This window comes from Mandrillus leucophaeus, unplaced genomic scaffold (genome assembly GCF_000951045.1).
Source record: "Mandrillus leucophaeus isolate KB7577 unplaced genomic scaffold, Mleu.le_1.0 Scaffold645, whole genome shotgun sequence".
Classification (NCBI taxonomy): domain Eukaryota; kingdom Metazoa; phylum Chordata; class Mammalia; order Primates; family Cercopithecidae; genus Mandrillus; species Mandrillus leucophaeus.
The window spans coordinates 49,260-55,634 of record NW_012106975.1 but is presented as its reverse complement, the minus strand read 5'-3'; the positions used below and the strand labels follow the sequence as shown (position 1 = coordinate 55,634).

At 39.7% G+C, this 6,375-nt stretch overlaps 1 pseudogene; it reads right to left on the bottom strand.

Moving 5' to 3' along the window:
* Positions 1-2,670: 2,670 nt before the first annotated feature.
* Positions 2,671-3,719, bottom strand: LOC105554501 (annotated as a pseudogene).
* Positions 3,720-6,375: the final 2,656 nt, after the last annotated feature.

Genomic DNA, 6,375 nt, shown 5'->3' with positions numbered 1-6,375 from the left:
ATTTGTCAAATATCAAATGTTTAATACACCTGATTTCACAAAATAGGGTCACAGTCACTATAGAATAGTCATTCATTTAGCCAGAATGATAGTTCAAATATTTAAAAAAACCCCAAACCCTGACCTTTACTTTTTGATAGGAAATCCACTTTCCCAAATAAGACAACAAAGACAGCGTGGGGCCAACTAAACCTGTCTCTCTCTCCTGTCTTTTTTTTTTTTTTTTCCTGCAGCTAACTTGAAAGGTAAATAGAAATCTTCTACTATCTTATTAATATTATACATTTTGTTCAAAAGAGAAAATCAAATTTACCTCTATATAGTGTATTATTAATGTTAAAGCTAAGTTCAATAAAACCTTATAAGCAATTTTATCTAATTTTTATCAATTTGACATTTACATAAACCTTTTATAACCTTTTATAATTTTCTATTAGAGCAGGTCAATGCTTCAAGAAAATCTTTTTATTCTGACACAGAGGCCCAGATGCTGGTCTTGCATCAGTGTGCTTTTGATATTAATGTTTAGTTTTTAGAAAGACAACTAATTTTACTCCTCAAAATTGGCCTTGTCATCTCACGTGCCCACCTCTTCTGCTATAGTCCCTGGGCCTAGAGGGATTGAATAGTTTTAATTTCTGGCCCTGTGTCTCATGAAAGCAGTTTGTTTTGTCACCCTCTCCTGGGTCTGAAGACGAGGCTTTGACAGGTGTCAGTGTTTAGGATGTAGCAGAAGTTGGTGCCTTTTTCAGACCCAGGAGTCAATGCCCTGTAACTTAATAGCACAAGGACTTTAAAATCAATACGGAAAGTTACATGGATGTAAAAACCTTAATTCTTTTAAATTTCGATTTTCCTAATCAATCAAAAACTTAATAATGATGAGATAGAAATTCTCTTAGTAAAATGCAAAATCTGCTTCTCAGGTCAGTTACCAAAAGGCAAAGAAAGACCTTCTGCAGCGTGATTGTTTCTCCTTATGGGAAGCTCACTTAGATAACCTGAAAGCCAAACCTGATGAGAAAAGAGTACTTGAATTAATCAGACACGGGAAGAGTATGTCCAGGGTCATGAGTGAACCTTATAAAGGCAACAAGAAACCGGGAAACTAGTACTTTGAGCAGGGGAACAGCATGAGAAGTTTGCCAGTTACATGGAACAATTCAGACATAATCAAGAAAAGCCAAGAGTACAGAATCAAGTTATACTGGAAGAAAACATCGCTTTTCTAGACCTTACAGATAAACATTTCAGCATCAGGCCACTACAGTAGTTAGAACTAGAGGAAAAAAGTTAAAAGAGCTAGCAAAAAAGTTGAAGCAGAGAGTTAGCATCTCAGGCCTTTTCATGGGGAGAAAAAAGCTGAAAGCAGCAAGACACATTCTGAGACATGAACGTGAGAAGTTTTCAAAAAGAAACAGTATAGAATCAAAATCAAAACCTGTTGTGATTTTATTAAGAGCCAATTGATATTTTAAGGAAAATTTTTTCTAACATAGCAGACCAATCTTAACTTTTTCACCTCTCTCCCCTACTGACTGGTTCCTTTCTACCTTGTTTCATAAATAACCTTTCCAAGTCCATAATTTAACCTTTAGATAATGTATTAACCTGTTTTCACACTGCTGATAAAGACATACCTGAGATCCGGCAATTTACAAAGGAAAGAGGTTTAATTGGATCTACAGTTCCACATGGCTGGGGAAGCCTTACAATCATGGTGGAAGACAAGGAGGAGCCAGTCACATCTTACATAGATGACAGCAGGCAAAGAGAGAATGAGGAAGACAAAAGGCAAAAGTGGAAACCACTAATTAGATCTCATGAGACTTATTCAATACCACGAGAACAATGTGGTGGAAATCACCCCCATAATTCAATGATCTCCCACTGGGTCCCTCCCACAACACATGGGAATTATGGGAGTATAATTCAAGATGAGATTTGGGTGGGGACACAGCCAAACCATATCAGATAACTTCTGAATTAAACAAAGTTATTATTTTTCTCAATAAGAATACATCTTCTTTGGCACATTTTACATACAATTTTTTTTTCAATAAAGAATGCACTGAACACACTTGCATTTCTTTGTTTTAAAGCAAATGACAAAGACCCAGCTTACCAACTTTACTTTTTTAAAACCCAGGCTTAACATTGCATGTTTAAACAATTGTCAAGACCTACTAAATTGCCAGCATTTATGCACAAGTAGAAAACATCTTTAATTTATATTAAGCCAGAAGTATATTACCATTAATGCATTAATATCTTTACTAAACACTGAAAAAAAAAATGAAATTGTTCCTATAGAAGGCTTGTCCTGGCAATATTAATGTCATAGCAGGCTGACACTGCTTGACTCACATTTCCAGACATGATGGAAAAGCAGATCCATGCTGGTGTTAGTGTACACTCTTGTCTTACCACCTTGGAGTATGTTTAATAAGAAAGCAAAGTGCATACAGAGATTTACATCAATTTTTAAAACAAAAAGTCCTATTTTGTGGTCCCAACAATAAACTCAAAAGTCTATGACAAATAGGAGCTCTAAGAAGCTCTTTATAAATACTTTAGGTACAATTATACTGAAAGTTGAGTTCATTGGATATCTTCAAAAGCTGTTTTTGTTAATCCTTAAATGGTGCTTGTTCTAGTTTAACATTTCTGTTAAGTGTGTGCATTGAATTCCTGGTTATCCAAGCGCAGCTGCTGCTCCTCACCGTGTATCGTTAAGGACTTTAACTGGCCCTCTTCTTCAACTTCTGCTCTTTCTTGACCGTTCTTGACAATCCTTTTTTAGTAATTTTTCTGCTGTTAATGATTTCAGTAGAAGTTGATACACATTTGAAGTTACCTATCCTACTACCATCAAATGATGTGGAAGAGAATGAAATGAGTCCCCCGTGACCTAGTGACCAGAATAAAGTAAATCCTGTATCAAAAGAAGAAAATCCACTTCCAAAATATGGAAATCTGAATGCTGAGAAAAACAACCCATCCCTCAGCTTCTGCTCTCTTGGGGACCCCTTTGATTGCCAAGAAAGTCCTCAAATAAGTTTTCAAAGTAGTTGAATGAAAATGGGTCCCTTCCACCAAAAAATTCCCTGAAGACGTCATCTAGGTTATGAAATGTGATGCCAAACTCAAATGACTGTCAAAATGACTTCCACCGCCTCTTCTACCATTTAATCCTCCTTCTGGTTTAATATAAATTAAACTGTCTTATTTTCTAGCGTCTGATACCACCTCACATGTCTCAGCTACTTGTTTGAATTTTTTCTCTGCTGCTTCTTTTTTTTTTTTTTGAGACAGAGTCTCGCTCTGTCACCCAGGCTAGAGTGCAGTGGCGCGATCTGGGCTCACTGCAAGCTCTGCCTCCCGGGTTCACGCCATTCTCCTGCCTCAGCCTCCTGATTAGCTGGGACTACAGGCGCCCACCACCTCGCCCGGCTAGTTTATTTTGTATTTTTAGTAGAGATGGGGTTTCACTGAGTTAGCCAGGTCTCGATCTTCTGACTTTGTGATCCGCCCGGCTCGGCCTCCCAAAGTGCTGGGATTACAGGCGTGAGCCACTGCGCCCGGCCTTCTCTGGTGCTTCTTTATTCTCAGGATTTTTATCTCGGTGCCACTTCAGTGCCAGTTTCCAATATGTCATTTTAATATCCTCCGGTAAGGCTTGTCTACACGTCTAGAACTTCATAGTAATCCACCACGTTTTATCAGATTGTTGGAACAGGTCAGAGGTCGTGGGCAACTGGCGGGAAGCAGGGTAGGTGGGGCAGCAGCATGGCTGTGTTGGTGGCTGTGGCCTAAAATTATATATTAGCTAGAATTCCTATTCTTGGTCACCTTAAATTTGGGTGACGATCTAGGAAGCAAGTAATTCTGAACTGTCTATCAGATGTTAGCATTTTATAGGTAAGAACATTCCATAATTTTTTACAAAAACATGTTTTGATGTTCGTGTGGCTGAATTTTGCCCTGGTAGGTAATCCAGTGAAGGCTGTGAGCCAAAATTTTGGGTTAAGCAATTTCCATGGCAGTTTGATTTTTAAAGGCCAAACCTACCCAGACTCCAAAGAACACTGGGGCCAAACAGCACCACAGAAGAACATCATGTATGAGGTTGGCGCAAAAATAATTGTGGTTTTTGCCATCTGAAAGCAGTGGCAAAAACCACAATTACTTTTGCACCAACTTAATACTAATGAGTCCTGACCGTTTTTAGATGAGCAACATACAAGCCTGGATACAAAGGAACTCTGACCCAGTTTCCCATTTAACAGTAAAAGGAATCCAATTGTAAGACAGCCCTACGATTCAAAGACCTTCCAAGATGAGATGAGATCAGCAGGTTGGGGTGGTATGGGTATGGCTGTAGACTTTCCCTTGCTCTCTTGGCCCACAACTACATTCATACCAACCTAAAGAATGCATCCAAGCAGGCTGCACTGTGGGATTGAACCTCGACCTCCTACAGCTATGTCAACATGCACACAATCACCAATACACAATCCAACTGCAACAGCACCCATCATGCCCCCAGAGTGTCCAAACCGAAATAATTGGGGTGCTTTCCTCTCTTGGTTGGGCTTGTTCAACCTGCAAATGGAAATTTCTTCAGAATTCCCAAAATTGAGAGGAGCAGTTGCCACTGTTTGGACCCACAAAACATACTTGTCCAGACACAGATGTTTATACACACCAACAATTACTAACAAGCCCCAAGAGTGTCCAAACAAATAGTTGGAGGGCTTGCCTCTCTGTTGGTTACACTTGTTCAACCTGCAAATGGAAATTTCTTTGGAATTCCCAAAATTGAGCCATCCCCTTCGTCTGGTACCCACAAAAGACACTCATTTATCCAGATGCAGATGGCAAATTTCAAAGGCTGTTCTTCATAGGCAATCAGAAATGCAATAGAGGCCACAGTGACAGAGTCAAAAAGAGACTGAAATCCACCTCCAGCCAAAAAAGGGCCAGACAGCTGCTTAGGAGGGCTTCTGAAACTCTCCTGGCCCACGGCTGCAGAGCCATGAACAAGGCCTTCTGGTCAAGGAACCAAAATCTGTTTCTGAAATGCCAGGGGTTTGATCTAGTCCTGTTGCTTGCTGCATAGAAAACCAATTACTGAGACAATGACTATTGCCAGAGATGAAAGCTTTATTTGGGTGATGTCAGCCAGAGTGATGGGAAATTGCCTTAAATCAATTCCTCTCAGCCAACTAAAATTGGGAGTTTATATAGTGAGGAAGGAATGCAACCATGTGCAGGAAAATGGGAATTAGGGAGAGGTATGGAAGCAATCATGATGGGTGAGGGATCTGGCATCTCACTAGATGTGGTGGTCTAGTGAGTTTCAGTTCCTTCCCTGAGGATCAGTTTTCTGAGGAAGGAACTCAGATAACACAAATGTAAGTTTCCAGTTGTAAGACAAGGGAGGGTCATTTCCATGTGTATTCAAAAAACCATCAGCGTAAGTTCTATGGGCAGTTGGACTGGTTTCACTAGTTGTGAAATAGATTGATGGAAGATGACTGAAGCACATTCAAAATTTGGACCACATTGCCTTGTCTTGCCTCCTCCATCATATATTTTTGCTGAGTCATATTTTGTATTCAGTTCTTAGTCATTATTGAGGGATGCTACAACAAACAGTTTAATGCCTATTGCTGTGTGTGCTATGGGGGTGCAGTATTCTCCATTGTAGTTAAAATATGTACAGAAAATAAATAACTTTTAAATATGAGTTTGGGGAATAGTTTGTTTCCCCTGAGGAACTGGTATCCTTTTTCTTTATGGACATGGGCAGCTAAGTAACTGATTTCTCTTTCCACTTCAGCTTCTGGGAAACTTATTTTTAATTTTAATTTTGTTTTAGAGACAAGGTCTCACTCTGTCCCCCAAGCTGGAGTGCAGTGGTGCAATAATAGCTCACTGCAGCCTTGAACTCCTGGGATCAAGTGATTCTCCTGCCTCAGCCTCTTGAGTAGCTAGGACTACAGGTATGCACCACCACACCTGGATTCTGGGAAACTTAGATCCAAATTTTCAAGCCAATGAATTTGGCTCTTCGGGGGCCCTGTGGTCTTGGTATCTCTCTCTGTCCTACCTCTGTATCTTCCTGGGTCTAATTTTTATTTTCAATTATTTTTCCCTATTTTGTGTGTTTCTGATAAACCACCTGAAATAATTTTTTATAAGGTAGAGTATTACACACTCTTGAATATGTATACATTCAGTTAGTTAATTAGTAGGTCTTGGACAGCATGGTCTGGATGGAGATTCTGAGTCCTGGGACCTGCTGTGTGATGGATAAACATGTGACTGGGCCTCAGAACTGTCCTCTTGTACACTGGATACTCCCAGGCT